General features: G+C 48.3%; 1 protein-coding gene across 2 annotated transcripts in view; it reads left to right on the top strand.

Annotated features, from left to right (window-relative positions):
• ADCY8 (adenylate cyclase 8) overlaps positions 1–16322 on the top strand; it is a 430517-nt gene that overhangs the window by 21645 nt on the left and 392550 nt on the right. The window lies entirely within an intron of this gene.

Genomic DNA, 16322 nt, shown 5'->3' on the forward strand with positions numbered 1-16322 from the left:
TTAGTAAATCTATGTCATACCTAGTACCCCTAGTACACTGGGGTGCATCATCCATGGGGTAAAGGAATAACCTCCCTGATTCAAATACGACATAGAATACTTTCACTTTCCTATCTCTAAATATGATTGGAGGGTGGCATTATAGGTATCAATACAGGAAACCTTGTTTTATCCTAGTCTCATTTATCACTAATGATACTACATCCCTGTTACCCATAGTACTCAGGGGTGCATCATACATGATGTAAGATGATAATGTCCCTGTTTTTATATTTTTAACGTCAATTGCATTCTTATATCTCTGATTGTGAAAGGAGGATGTGTTATACTTTTTATATCAGGAAAAATCGTTTAACTTTCAGTAATACTATATCATACCTAATACCCAAATTACACATGGGTGCATCATCCCTGAGCCAAATTGATAACCTCCTGGTCTTTAAATATATTATATACAGTACCTTTGATTGTGAAAGGAGGGTGCCATGATACCTAGATATATTAGCAAACATGGTTTTTTTTTCATGTGTCAACTCTCAGTAAAACTGTTGTATTCTTGGTACCCCTAGTACACAGGGTTGCATCATGAGGCTAGGTACAAGGAAGTACCAACCGAACGGGGGAAGGGAAAGCCTGTGTCTAGGGAAGGGGGAGCTGCTGTGCCCTGGCCAAGCCTACCTCTGGGTTCCCTCACCGCCCTAGATAGGTTCCACACCTATACGCCAAGCAGGATACCTGACCCTAGGTTGACCCTGATCTGGGCTCTATGTAGAGAGTGGATGGGATGAGCTGTTCGGCAACCTCACTAGGCACTAAAGGACACACAGGGATAACAAACAAGGGAAAACAACAAACAACATATCTCTAGATGACTCAGTAAGAAGTTTAGCAATGATCATACTGATGAGTTCAAGCCACCTGCTTGCATCCAGAGCTTGTAAAGGAACTGAATATCACCAGCACAAGTCCAGGGAAAGTGAGAGCATTTGAATCCAAGGGGAAATATAGATGATTAGCAGCTAAAGTGAAGAAGAGCTCCTCAGGGTCCTAAAGGAAAAAGGATTTAAACCCAGTAGAGGAGATGCCCAATACAGTGAATACTGACAACACGAATAATAGAAGGTCAGGGAGTATTTTACGCAGCCAAACTTTGTGACTTTCTATTGCCGGACACCACAGGACTGTCTGTCACCCATGACATAGCCTCCCTGCCTTTAAATATATTACATACAGTACTCGCACTTTTCCACCTCCTATTGCCATTCTACTTTTCATTTCAGTTATCAAAAAGACAGTTGGGGAGCTACATTTAGGGGATCCCACACCTACATGTGGCTCCCAATCTGCTTTTGAGGAATGCTGCTATAGAGTAGCCTTTTTTTACCTCCCCATCGGCAGAGACTTGGTTCATTTATCTATCTGGACACTTTGCGTATAATGGTGCATTACTTTCACATGATCACTCCATTATTATAAAGTGGAGCATATGGAGTAATTGGCCCGCTGGGTGTTTCAGGTGTGTTGGGGATGTTTATGATGCCACCGAAGTTTCTTGGCTGTCACCCAGTGCGAGAAACAGGCTGTGCACCTGGTATTTCAATTACATGGATGTTGTCGACTGAAAGAGGCTCTTTGCAGCGCGGTCTCATGGGTCGTATACACAGAAGAGAAGATAGTGTAACGTGATCAACATGTAATTTGTAAGTGTAGACAAACATGGCAGCCGGGTCAGAATAGAAGGCTCCTCTATACAGCTGTAATTTACCGGAGCTGTTTACTGCACTGATTTACTAGACTAAAGGGGGGTTTACATGCAGCAATATCGCTAGTGATATCGCTAGCGAGCGTACCCGCCCCCGTCGTTTGTGCGTCTCGGGCAAATTGCTGCCCGTGGCGCACAATATTGCTAACACCAGTCACACGTACTTACCTTTCTAGCGACGTCGCTGTGGGCGGCCAAGAACCTCTTCGTTAAGGGGGAGGTTCGTGCGCCGTCACAGCGACGTCACACGACAGGTGTCCAATTGAAGCAAAGGGGCGGAGAGCAGCTGCAGGAATGTCACGCCCACCTTGTTGACGGAGGACGCAGGTAAGCTGTTGTTCATCGTTCCCGGGGTGTCACACGTAGCGATGTGTGCTGCTTCAGGAACGACGAACAACCTGCGTCCACAACGACCAACGAGATTTTGAAAATGAACGACGTGTCAACGATCAACGATTAGGAGAGTATATTTGATCGTTAACACTCGCTCCTAGCTGTTACACGCAACGACGTCGCTAACGACGCCGGATGTGCGTCACGAATTCCGTGACCCCAGCGACATCTCGTTAGCGATGTCGCTGCATGTAACGGGGCCTTAAGTCCGTTTGGTTAGAAAGATAGACCTGTGCAGGGTAGAGGGATCTTAGTGAATGCTACATGTAGGAGAGAGGTTAAGGAGCATTCCGACCTGCATGTAACAGTGGGGGAGACTGCAACAAAATTTTAGACATTATCGTGCTAAACTACCATTAGCAACTTTGACATAACCAGTCCCCAAGCTTCTGGTAGACCAGTGCCTTAAGGTCTTTTTCGAGTCTTGAAACACCTTTGCTTGGTGATTTAGCAATAGCGTAACCATAAGAAGCCATTTTCAAGACTCTACAACAGCAGTGTTGTGAGACCTGGCCACCGGTTGTCCCTACATGTGTTCTAGACTTAAGCAATTCAATTTTCTGGCATAGTCTAGAACTCTGTGGCCACCATGCTTCACTTTCTGGACACCGTTAGTGTTTATTAGGTGCTAAGACTTTATTTCGTTGCGAGCAAGTGCAACGAGAATTGCAGACGGAGAAGTGAAGACTGGGCATTATGGGGCAATGAGACTGGTGTGGAGGAACTGTGGTTGGGATGTAGGACATTGAGGCTTCCGTAAGTGTATTGTGGTTGGGGTATGAGGTGTTGAGGCTGGCGTAGGAGAATTTGGTTGGGATATGGGGCGTTGCGGCTGGAAAAGCGGAATTGTGGTTGGGATATAGCGCATTGAGACTGGTATTAGGGAATTGTGGTTGGGATATGGAGCGTTGAGGCTGGTATAGAGGAATTGTGGTTGGGATATGAGGCATTGAGACTGGTATAGGGGAATTGTGGTTGGGATATGGGGCATTGAGCCTGGTATAGGGGAATTGTGGTTGGGATATGGAATGTTGTGGCTGGTGTAGGGGAATTGTGGTTGGGATATGGGGCGTTGCGGTTAAAATAGGGCAATAGTGGTTGGGATATTGGGCATTGCATCTGGAATAGGGTAATTGTGGTTGGGATATGGGCTGTTGAGACTTTTGTAAGGGAATTGTGGTTGGGATATGAGGTATTGAGGCTGGCATAGAGGAATTAGTGTTGGGTTATGGGGCATTAAGGCTGGCAAAGAGGAATTATGGTTGAGATGTGAGGCATTAAGGGTGGTGTAGGGGAATTGCGGTTGGGATATTTGGCATTGAGGCTGGAGTAGGAGAATTGTGGTTGGGATATGTGTCCGTTAAGACTAACATAAGGGAATTGTGGTTGGGCTATGGGGCATTAAGGCTGGCGTAGGGTATTGTGGATGGGATATGGAATATTGACACTGGCATAGGGGAATTGTGGTTGGGATATTTGACATTGAGGGTGATGTAGTGGAATTGTGGTCGGGATATGGGGCGTTGCAGCTTACATAGAGCAATTATGGTTGGGATATAAGGCCATTGAGACTTTCGTAAGGGAATTGTGGTTGGGATATGGGGCATTGAGGCTGGCGTAGGGGAGTTGTGGTTGGGATATGCGGCATTGAGGCTGGCATAGGTGAATTATTATTGGGATATGGGGCATTGTGGCGGGTGTATGGGAATTGTGGTTGAATTATGGAGCATTGTGGCTGGTGTAGGGGAATTGTGGATGGGATATGGGAAAATTGTGGTTTTGATTTAGGGTGTTGAGGCTTAAGTTGGAGAATTGTGGTTGAGATATGGGGCATTGAGGCTGGCCTAGGAGAAATGGTGTTGGGATATGGAGATTTGTGGCTAAAATAGGGGAATGGCAGTTGTCATACAGGGCATTGTGGCTGGAATATTGGAATTGTGATTGGAATGAATATAGGGCGTTGCAGTTAGAGTAATTGAATTGTGGGTGGGATATGAGGCTTTTAGGCTGGCATAGGGGAATTGTAGTTAGGATATGGGGCATTGATGCTGACATAAGGGAATTGTGGTTGGGATATGCAGTGTTGAGACTTGGGTAGGGGAATTATGGTTAGGATATTGGATGTTGAGACTTGGGTAGGGGAATTTTGGGTGGGATTTAGGGTGTTGAGGCTGATGTAGGGGAATTGAGATTGGGATATGGGTAAATAGTGGTTGGGATTTGGGGAGTTGAGGCTGGCATAGGGGAATTGTGGTAAGGATATGAGCTTTTGAGACTTGGGTAGGGTAATTGTGGTTGGGATATGGAGAGTTGAGGCTGACGTAGGGGAATTGTGATTGGGATATGGGTAAATAGTGGTTGGGATATGGGGCGCTGAGGCTGGCATAGGGGAATTGTGTTTGGTATAGGAGCATTGTGGCTGGCAAGCGAGGTACTGTGATTCTCATGGATTAATGTTCCCATTTGTTTTCTTATAATCTGCTGTATAGTTCCAGAGACATTGACCTTTTTTGTGCTCAATTTGCTAATTTTTATGATCATTACCAAGTGGGCATTGCTCAAAGGATCCTCAGGGGCATGTCTGTCTCAGCCATGAAAATTTGCATATTGGGCACATGAACTAAAAAGGCCTATATCTCGGGAACCCTACTACATATTTTAAAGAAAGAAAAACTGAGTATTCCCGGGAGCAATGGAAATAATATAAGAGCAACAACTGGCCCCTTGGAATCTGTTGGAAAATCCCCTTTAAGGGTCTTCCTTGTTTCTTTTACCCTTTAGTTCTGTATATTGGTAAGTACAGATAACTTGATAGCCTGCTAGAAAAAAAAGCGTTGTGATGCGATAATTAGAGGGGGGATCCTACTAATTTAGTATTTAGCCACTTTTCGAACCTCGGCATTATAAATCTTCCATTAGTATATAGGGCACTTCTTCCAGCTGATAATCGTATGACCGGCGTAAGTGATTTCTATGTACTGTAATTATTTCATACAAATGGGAATCAGTAGGAAACATTGAAAAATGAAGCACTGAAAGCAGAAAAAGTGGCAGAACATGTAAATCTAGAGCTTTGGGCGATCCTTTATTGGTAAGTCTCTTTAGTTATGCTGCATTATTAATGTGCTGCAATAGAATGATTTCCCTGTTGGGCGGCATTGTATGTTGCGTTATGGGGTGATATATTTTATTAATTTTTTTAAAGCTGAAGGGTTGGAGAAAAAAATTTCTGTTGCATAAAACAGTATATGAGGAAGGGTCGTGGATGGGCGGAGAACATTGGGCTCCCGAGCCACTAATATGTATGTGCCCCCTACCAACCACTATAGCCAAGATGCACTTGGTTTGGGTTAATAAAGGAGTATAACACTTGTAAGTATTGCAGGAGCCTTTACTTTAGAGGCTCTGCCCCCCCCTTTTTACCTCTGCTCAGTGTGGTTTAAAAAGTCTTTACTCATTTTCCTGTACCCCAAGTGTCAGTGTCATTATCTTGCATTGCTCAGGTTGGATTTTGGACCATTCTCCCACACAAACGCTCTTCACATCCTGTAGTTCCCGGGCTCCTTCTATGAACTCTGAGCTTTAGTTCCGGCCATTCCCGCAGCTTTATTTTCTTTCTCACACCATGATGTTCCCACCTCCACACTTAACTGTTGTTGGTATTTTGGAGATAATTTGCCTTCTGGCCTCCAAACATGGTGTGTATTATGGCCTCCAAAGAGTTCAAGTTTGTTCTCATCTGATCAGACTACAGTATATTCTCTACAACAAAAAACCATCCATGATTAAGCAAACATAACATAGCGAAACGTACGTCGGATGTCCTGGGGGTTCCCTTCCTACTGCCTGCTTGTTCCAGTGCTGTCATTTAACTGGTAAATATAGACCTCCCTGCCCTTCCCTCCCCCTCCTCCTGCTGGGATTTACTGTTTTGCCATTTGGCTGCTCCAATAGCTAGGAGGATATACTTTGGGAGTACAGAGTTGGTGTACTTTTTCAGCACTGGTTCAGGCTCAGTCCATCTCTCCTTGTTGTCATATGTTTGCAGCTTTTATTGTAAATCACATTTTTGCACTTAGTATTGATATTGGTTTTAATACTCTATATTAATAAAGTTGCTTTTATCTGCATCCTGAAAAAACTCCTTTTTCTCTTTGTTCCTACAGTATATTCTCCCAGTAATTCACAAACTTGTCGAAATGTTGTTGAAAAAACCTTAACCGCTCTTGAACCTGCTTTTTGTTCAGCAATGGAGTCTTGTGTGGTGAGCGTGCATACAGGAGCGTGCATACAGAAGCGTGCATACAGGAGCGTGCATACAGGCCATGGAGGGGGAGGACATTAATATTATTTTCTTTGAAACAATTGTATTTGTTGATTCTAGGTCTTTCTGTACTTCTTCACAGGTGGTTCTTGACTCTTGGACAACTCTTCTGATAATTCCTTTCACTCCACTGTCTAAAATCTTCCAGGAAGCACCTGGTTGTGCCAGTTTTTTTGTGAAATTATGTACTTTACACTTCCGAATTATGGCCCCAACAGTGCTCACTGGGAGCCTTCAGTAGTTTAGAAATTCTTCAGTAACCAATGCCATCAGTATGTTTTGCAAAAATATGGTTGCGAAGGTCTTAAGACAGCTCACTGGTTTCACTCATCATGAGATGTTTTTTGTGTGGCTTTTATCAGTTGCACTAGCTGATATTATTTTTCACTAAAGGGAGATTTACACACTGCAACTGCAGCAGATTGCAACTGCGATCTGGCGTGTCACATCGCTAACGAGATCGCTAGCGATGTCGCAGCATATAAAGCACCCTTAAGTGTCAGGATTGCTTCCTAATTACTGATATATTTCAGCTAGTGTCATGATTTTTCATGGCTTTTTGCACTTCTCTTTTTGCATGTGTTCAATACTTTTCCCTGTTTCATTTCTCCTTATTACCCATAACTTAATTCATGAACATTAATGGTTTGATTTCTTTGCCTGGGTGCATTGGATGGGTTGTTACCGACATCTGGTGAGAAATTTATGTCAATATCTCCTTTAGAAATATATTTACTTAGAAAATTGGTCAATACTTATTTCACCCACTGTATGACACTTTTAGGGAGCACTATAACATTATTATCGGGCACTGACAGGTCATTATCAAGAGAATGGAGCAGAAATGGCTATTGTAGCCCAAAAAGCGAATTATATGGGGAGCTCCAAAATGAACAGGGCGCACACCAATTGATATTTGTGGCAATGGTTTTACTAGTTTTGGTTAAAAACGTAGTAAATCCTTCTTACATGGTGCGATTGTGGACCAATTTTTCCTGACATAATTTTGAAGTGTTGCATTCGTTAGTAAATGAGCCGTAGGGACGCCATATTTTTGATTATATTGGTTAAATGGGCTCTATTGTTAAAAATGTCAAAGTATAATAAATCCTGATGGTGAAAGGAAGAAAGTAGGAAAGAGTGCTTATCAGCCAGTCCACCATCGATGTTCAAATCCTGGTCGGGAGGAGAAATTTTGCACGAAATGTGCTCCAACTCGTTAACCGGAGGAAGTAAGATGCATGAAAACGAAGGGGCATCCAGCAATCCAAAAATTAGTAAAAAAAAACAACTATTTATTTAGCATCTTTAAAAACCATGATGAATAAGAGAAAACATGTTGTGATAAAACCCCAGATTCGATGACGCGTTTCGGATCAAAAATCATATATCTAGCTGCAGATCTGGGATAAAAAACACAGATCTGATGACGCGTTTCGGATCAAAAAGGATCCTCAGTCATATCTGCATCTACAAATGATTGAGGATCTTTTTTAGCCCGAAACGCGTCATCCGATCTGTAGTTTTTATCACAGATCTGTAGCTAGATATGATAAACGATCATTTTTGATCCGAAACTTGTCATCTGATCTGTGTTTTTTATCGCAGATCTATAGCTAGACATGATTAAGGATCTTTTTTGATCCGAAACGGGTCATCGGATCTGTGGTTTTTATCACAGATCTGTAGCTAGATATGATAAACGATCGTTTTTGATCTGAAACGTGTCATCTGATCTGTGGTTATTATCACAAATCTGTATCTAGATATGATTGAGGACCTTTTTTGATCCAAAACGCGTCATCGGATTCGTGGTTTTTAACACAGATCTGTAGCTAGATATGATAAATGATCGTTTTTGATCTGAAACGTGTCATCTGATCTGTCGTTTTTATCGCAGATCTATAGCTAGATATATGATTTTTGATCCAAAACTTGTCATCGGATCTGTGGTTTTTATCACAGAGCTGTAGCTAGATATGATAAACGATCGTTTTTGATCCAAAACGTGTCATCTGATCTGTGGTGTTTACCACAGATCTGGAGCTAGATATGATTAAAGATCCTTTTTGATTCGAAACGTGTCATCTGATCTGTGGTTTTTATCGCAGATTTATAGCTAGACATGATTAAAGATCCTTTTTGATCCGAAACGGGTCATCGGATCTGTGGTTTTTGTCACAGATCTGTAGCTAGATATGATAAACAATCGTTTTTATCCGAAACGGGTCATTGGATCTGTGGTTTTTATCACAGATCTGTATCTAGATATGATTGAGGATCTTTTTTGATCCGAAACGCGTCATCGGATTCGTGGTTTTTATCACAGATCTGTTGCTAGATATGATAAATGATCGTTTTTGATCCGAAACTTGTCATCAAATCTGTGGTTTTTATCACAAATCTATAGCTAGATATGATTAAGGATCCTTTTTGATCCGAAACGCGTAATTGGATCTGTGGTTTTTATCACAGATCTATAGCTAAATATGTTTAAGGATCCATTTGATCCGAAACACGTTGTCTCATCTGTGTTTTTTTCTTGTTCATCATGGTTTTTAACTATGCTAAAGAAATAGTCATTTTTAAAGAAATTTTTGGATTGCTGGATGCTTTTTCATCTTCATGGACCCTGGTGAGAAGATCCTGCAGTGATCTAGTACAATCAGCGATTTAGACTGAGAAAAGTCTATCACGGGTGACAGACAGTCGTGGTTTCTGGCGATAGAAGGTCACAGCATTTATGTCACGCAATGAGCATGATGGGTGCGTTCCGACCAACCAAGGTGTGACACACAACAAAAAACACTCCTAAAAACACCACACACAAGGGGGGAACACGGGGGACACAATAACAATGGTGGGCCCTGGGACTAGTGAGAGGGTAGATTAACACCTCCTAACCTCACCAGTAGCTGTCCCTACTCTTCTAGCCAGTCCCTATACAGTCTCTGCAACTGTTGACGAACATCACCCTGGGTCCCTGAGAAACCTTATAGATGCCCTGACTAGTGAGAGGAGGGTGAGGTTCACTAGACCCACCACAGCAGTAAAGAGACAAGAGGGTAGGGAAGATAACAAGAGGATACATCACTAAAATGGAGAGGATACGACTCCAGGAGGATCCACAGCAGCTCCTTCCACCAAGGCGGCTTTCATACAAATTGCTTTGTATAGTCAGCAAAGTTTGCTGGCAGATCTAGCTATTTAAGCACAATGGGGTGTGGCTACAGAGCAGGTGCAGCTAATCTTAACTGCAGGAGAGCTGCTAACAGAAAGACTGACATTAACTAGTTCAGTACCAAATGAAACAAAACAACATTTAAATGCGGAGTCCCAGATAGAGATAAGGGTCTCCAGTCCTCAAGCTGCCATTAGTCTCCAGACACAAGGAGAAGACCGTGACAGTTTGGTTGTGCAGAATGCTCCCTGACTTTCCATTGTTCCTGCTGTCAGTATTCATTGGTATAGGTATCTTTCCTGCTGGGTTTATCTCTCTCCCTTTTGGACCCAGCAGGATCTCGCCTTCCACCCCGCTGCTGATCATCAGTATTCTCATGGTGCTTAAATACCCCTTCCTTCCTTGGACTGGTGCTGGTGATATTTTCAGTTCATTCAAGTGTGGCGCCCCTGACCTGGTCAGGCACCACTGAGTACTGCACCCATGCTGGGGACAGTACAATACAGGTAATCCAGAAGGCTGACCGAGGTGTGACTACACAGGCGCATAGTGATCAGGTCTCACACATGTACCTTTGAGAGGACCCCTGGGGATCCCAGGAGGGGGAAAAGCCTTCACCTCCACTGGAATAGTGGAGGGGGCCAAAAGCCTCCATCTCCTCTCAAGGGGTGTGGTAAGAGAGCCTGGTTGCTAGGTGACGTAGGCAGGCACAAAGGGAAAAGAGAAGGAGGAGTAAAGAGTCTGCAGCAGAGTGTGGAGGAGTGAGGAGCATGAAGTGGAGCTCAGACAGGAGGAGAAGTGCAGGTCCCTCAAGTGAGCCGGTTCAGTGCAGAGTCCAGGGAGCTCCGAGGAGAGCTGACCCCTATCCCTGGGGCTGTTGCAGTCTGACAGCGTCCGCGCAGTGGCTACCGACGGGGGAGAACGGTCACCTAGGAGGGCTACCCGAAACCCATCTCCAGCTAGAGAGAGAGCACAGAGTGGGAAGTAAGGAGACTGCTAGGGAGAACCAGGCCCAAACGGGCGGCAGATCCCGGAGCGGGGATAGATCCACCTTTCCCTGCTAAACCTGCCGGTGTGGGGCCCTCAAAGCCCACACCACAACACCACAAAAGCCGCAGCCACGTAGCCACAGTTAGGGCCCATAGCTCACAGGAGGCAAGCAGCTGGAGTGATCTGGCCCAGGCAACAAGCAAACGGCAAACGAAGGGGAGAGAGGCTTCAGCAACTTCCCTGGGTGACCCCCATAGGGACTAAAAGTCGGGGTTACCCCAAACCACCAAGGGCTAAGGAAGGCGAGTTGGTAGTCACCATCAGAAGTCAGCCTGAAGGATACCTGGTTCCCGCCTGGTTCATCCCAGCTACGCCCGGGTTACTCACCCTGCCACCTGAAGTGAGTAAAACCCCTGAAAGACATCCTGCGTGTGTGGAGTTATTCTGCGCCTTGTGGTACTACGCACCTACACAGGGCCCTGGGGCTTGCCTCACTCTCAGGAGGCTATTCCAACTAACTGCACTCACCATCAGCCCCAGGCGTCCCTTAACCTGCAGTGGCGGTCCCCACTGACCGCAATACTGAGAGTGGCGTCACGACAAATAGAAGATTCCCTACCTGTGACGAGATCCAGCCGAGTGGAGTCCCTGAAGGTAATGCACCGACACTACACCTGTGGGGCTTCACATCTGGCGTCACGAACAGGATAAGGACTAGACCTGTCCAGACAGGTGACCATGTGCCTGGGCGGTCCGCTTGGAAAATTGGAAGCGCCGCCATATTGCCACCATGAAAAGCGCGCTGAAAAACAACAGCAGCCCGCGCTGGGAGAAGTTACCGCCCACGAAGAGGTGTGGCTACCCAGAGATCCCCTGCAGAGTTCTGACCTCGCTTGTGAAGAGAGCGGAAGCGTCCAGAGACGGCGGAACGGAAAAGAAGCCAGCAGCTTGTTGTTAGAGAAAATGGCGTCTGAATGCAGAGACCCAGAGCCAGGCTCCGCTGCCTGGTGGTGCCGGGAGCTCGCCGAGTTCTGCGATCAACTGGAGGCCAGGGTCGGAAGGCTGATCAGAGAGGGACGGACGGAGTTTCTGTGGATGACCGCGGCGGTTCAGGCCTATGAGGGGAGAGCCGCGCGCCGAGTGCCAGACCGGGCGGTGACTACTCAGACCCCGATGCTGCCACCGATGGGTGAGTCCAGTGATGCCCCTGCCAGCGCGAGTGCCCCGACCCCTGCTGCCACGCCCGCGGTCCCTGAAGAGGCGCCCGGCGCGGCGACGCTGAGCCAGGCCGCAGCCACGCCAGGTGCGGCCCGCCAAGCCCAGGCCGCCGCAGCGATGCCCTGCTCGGCCCACCAAGACCCGGTCCCTGCAGCGATGCCCTGCCCGGCCCGCAAAGAACCGGCTGCCACCGCGACCCTCATCCGCGCCGCAAGTGAGGTGCTGAACCAGGCCGCAGCCCCGTCAGGTGCGGCCCGCCAAGCTCCGATCGCTGCAGCAACGCCCAGCCCAGCCTGCAAAGACCCCATCGCAGCTGCGACGCCGATCCAAGCTGCGCCCGAAACGCCCATCCAGGCCGCCGCCATGCCGGGCGCGGCCCGCCAAGACCAGGCCGCCGCCATGCCAGGCGCGGCCCGCCAAGAGAATGCATCACCATTTTCCCCGGCCTGCAAGGCCAGAGCAGACATCGCTCCCCAGTCCAAAGAGGTCCCTGCTGGAAAGCCCACGCTGGGGGAGGACCCCGCATACTGGCAGCTGAAGGCTGACATGGAGGCCAAGTTTCCACAATGGATGGTGGACCGGTACATGCTACCCCCGCATACCCCCAAGAGGATTCCGGCAACCCCTGCAGTAACCACGCCAAAGAGTCCCCCGCCTGAGCTTGCTGAAGAAAGCCCATCCCCAGCACTGCCACCGAAGGAGTGCTCAGAAGAACTAAGGGGGAGAGGAGGCCAGGAAGCAGAGGAGCTGACTCAGGAGATACCAGCAGTGGATCCATGCCCAGAGCCGGAGATGTTGCCATATTCCCGCTGGGATGAAGAAGACCTGACACCGTCTGCTGAGGAAGATCTGCCCCAAAGCCTCACCTGGGAGCTTGTAAGCTGCACCTCGCAGAATCCAGCCCGCAAGACACGGCGCCGTAGCAGAAACCAGTTGTCACCTGCCCCGCCATCCCCAGAGCAGAGAGAAGCCACGGCCAGAGACCTACAAGAAAAACGGTTCCTGAGAAGAGCCAAAGCACAGGTCAGAGGACCCCTTTGCAGAGGAATTGTGGAAGACTTTAGCCTGAAGTCAGGATATGGATTCATCGTTGCACCTGGCATAAAGGAAGGTATCTTCGTCAATAGAAGAGATGTGAGAGCTCATCTGCCCAGAGGACATCCTGGAAGAAACTTAAAGATGGGAGACTCCGTACAATTTACCATGCATCAAGGAGAAAGAGGGTGGTACGCGCTAGATGTAGCACCATGTCCTAAGGAAGAAGAAAGGAAAGACAGCGATAAAGAAAGAAAAGACAAAGGACCTACTGACGAGACTACCACAGATGAAGAAAAAGGTCAAGGAAGCGACAGGTGCCGCAGCCCTACAGGCCCAAGCCCTGGTGAGGAGGAATCCATGTAGATAACATAAGAAATACAGCAAGTTACCAGTTTGGAAAAAGTTTGTTTTGCAACGTTTTACAAGTTCAAGAATGTGCCCACATAAACTGATGTGAGAAATAAACCTTAAGGCTATGAACTGGCTATAGCCACAAACTCTCGCAGTGTAAATAGTTACACCAGAGGGCACCACCACCACCAGAGTCAGCCTGTTTAGGGGCTTGGCTCGTCTGCAACCAGGGAGCACGTCCGTATATAGGGCCTTGGCTCACCTGCAACCAGAGAGCATGCCTGTTTATGGGGCCTGGCTCTCCACCACAAAGAGGGTACCTGGTCAGCACCAACTGTGAAGGCCGCCTCTACATCCTGTGTGGCGCCCCTGACCTGGTCAGGCACCACTGAGTACTGCACCCATGCTGGGGACAGTACAATACAGGTAATCCAGAAGGCTGACCGAGGTGTGACTACACAGGCGCATAGTGATCAGGTCTCACACATGTACCTTTGAGAGGACCCCTGGGGATCCCAGGAGGGGGAAAAGCCTTCACCTCCACTGGAATAGTGGAGGGGGCCAAAAGCCTCCATCTCCTCTCAAGGGGTGTGGTAAGAGAGCCTGGTTGCTAGGTGACGTAGGCAGGCACAAAGGGAAAAGAGAAGGAGGAGAAGGAGGAGTAAAGAGTCTGCAGCAGAGTGTGGAGGAGTGAGGAGCATGAAGTGGAGCTCAGACAGGAGGAGAAGTGCAGGTCCCTCAAGTGAGCCGGTTCAGTGCAGAGTCCAGGGAGCTCCGAGGAGAGCTGACCCCTATCCCTGGGGCTGTTGCAGTCTGACAGCGTCCGCGCAGTGGCTACCGACGGGGGAGAACGGTCACCTAGGAGGGCTACCCGAAACCCATCTCCAGCTAGAGAGAGAGCACAGAGTGGGAAGTAAGGAGACTGCTAGGGAGAACCAGGCCCAAACGGGCGGCAGATCCCGGAGCGGGGATAGATCCACCTTTCCCTGCTAAACCTGCCGGTGTGGGGCCCTCAAAGCCCACACCACAACACCACAAAAGCCGCAGCCACGTAGCCACAGTTAGGGCCCATAGCTCACAGGAGGCAAGCAGCTGGAGTGATCTGGCCCAGGCAACAAGCAAACGGCAAACGAAGGGGAGAGAGGCTTCAGCAACTTCCCTGGGTGACCCCCATAGGGACTAAAAGTCGGGGTTACCCCAAACCACCAAGGGCTAAGGAAGGCGAGTTGGTAGTCACCATCAGAAGTCAGCCTGAAGGATACCTGGTTCCCGCCTGGTTCATCCCAGCTACGCCCGGGTTACTCACCCTGCCACCTGAAGTGAGTAAAACCCCTGAAAGACATCCTGCGTGTGTGGAGTTATTCTGCGCCTTGTGGTACTACGCACCTACACAGGGCCCTGGGGCTTGCCTCACTCTCAGGAGGCTATTCCAACTAACTGCACTCACCATCAGCCCCAGGCGTCCCTTAACCTGCAGTGGCGGTCCCCACTGACCGCAATACTGAGAGTGGCGTCACGACAAATAGAAGATTCCCTACCTGTGACGAGATCCAGCCGAGTGGAGTCCCTGAAGGTAATGCACCGACACTACACCTGTGGGGCTTCACACAAGCCTTGGATGCAAGCAGGTGGCGGAACTTACGGATATCTAGGGTCAGGTGTCCGGCTCGGTGCATAGGTGGCGGAACCTACGGATATCTAGGGTCAGGTGTCCGGCTCGGTGCATAGGTGCGGAACATACGGATATATAGGGTCAGGTATCTGGCTCGGCGCATAGCTGCGGAACCTACGAATATCTAGGGTCAGGTGTGCGGCTCGGCGCATAGGTGCGGAACTTACGGATATCTAGGGTCAGGTGTCCGGCTCAGTGCATACGTGTGAAACTTACGGATATCTACGGTCAGGTATCTGGCTCGGTGCATAGGTGCGGAACCTACGGATATCTAGGGTCAGGTATCCGGCTTAGCGCATAAGTGCGGAATGTACGGATATCTAGGGTCAGGTATCCGGCTTAGCGCATAAGTGCGGAACGTACGGATAACTAGGGTCAGGTATCCGGCTTAGCGCATAAGTGCGGAATGTACGGATATCTAGGGTCAGGTATCCGGCTTAGCGCATAAGTGCGGAACGTACGGATAACTAGGGTCAGGTATCCGGCTCGGCGCATAGGTGTGGTACTTATGGATATCTAGGGTCAGGTGTGCAGCTTGGCGCATAGGTGTGGAACTTATGGATATCCGGCTCGGCGCACAGGTGTGGTACTTATGGATATTTAGGGTCAGGTGTGCAGCTTGGCGCATAGGTGTGGAACTTACGGATATCTAGGGTCAGGTATCCGGCTCAGCGCATAAGTGCAGAACGTACGGATATCTAGGGTCAGGTATCCGGTTCAGCGTATAGGTGCGGAGCTTACGGATATCTAGGGTCAGGTATCCGGCTCGGCGCATAGGTGTGGTACTTATGGATATCTAGGGTCAGGTGTCCGGCTCAGCGCATAGGTGCGGAACTTATGGATATCTAGGGTCAGGTGTCCGGCTCGGTGCATAGGTGCGGAACCTACTGATATCTAGAGTCAGGTGTGCGGCTCGGCGCATAGGTGCGGAACTTACGGATATCTAGGGTCAGGTGTCTGGCTCAGTGCATAGGTGCGGAACCTACGGATATCTAGGGTCAGGTATCCGGCTTAGCGCATAAGTGCGGAATGTACGGATATCTAGGGTCAGGTATCCGGCTTAGCGCATAAGTGCGGAACGTACGGATATCTAGGGTCAGGTATCTGGCTCGGCGCATAGGTGTGGTACTTATGGATATCTAGGGTCAGGTGTCCGGCTCGGCGCATAGGTGTGGAACTTATGGATATCTAGGGTCAGGTGTCCGGCTCAGCGCATAGGTGCGGAACTTATGGATATCTAGGGTCAGGTGTCCGGCTCGGTGCATAGGTGCGGAACCTACTGATATCTAGAGTCAGGTGTGCGGCTCGGCGCATAGGTGCGGAACTTACGGATATCTAGGGTCAGGTGTCCGGCTCAGTGCATAGGTGCGGAACCTACGGATATCTAGGGTCA

Source organism: Anomaloglossus baeobatrachus, chromosome 6 (genome assembly GCF_048569485.1).
Source record: "Anomaloglossus baeobatrachus isolate aAnoBae1 chromosome 6, aAnoBae1.hap1, whole genome shotgun sequence".
NCBI classification, from domain to species: Eukaryota; Metazoa; Chordata; class Amphibia; order Anura; family Aromobatidae; genus Anomaloglossus; species Anomaloglossus baeobatrachus.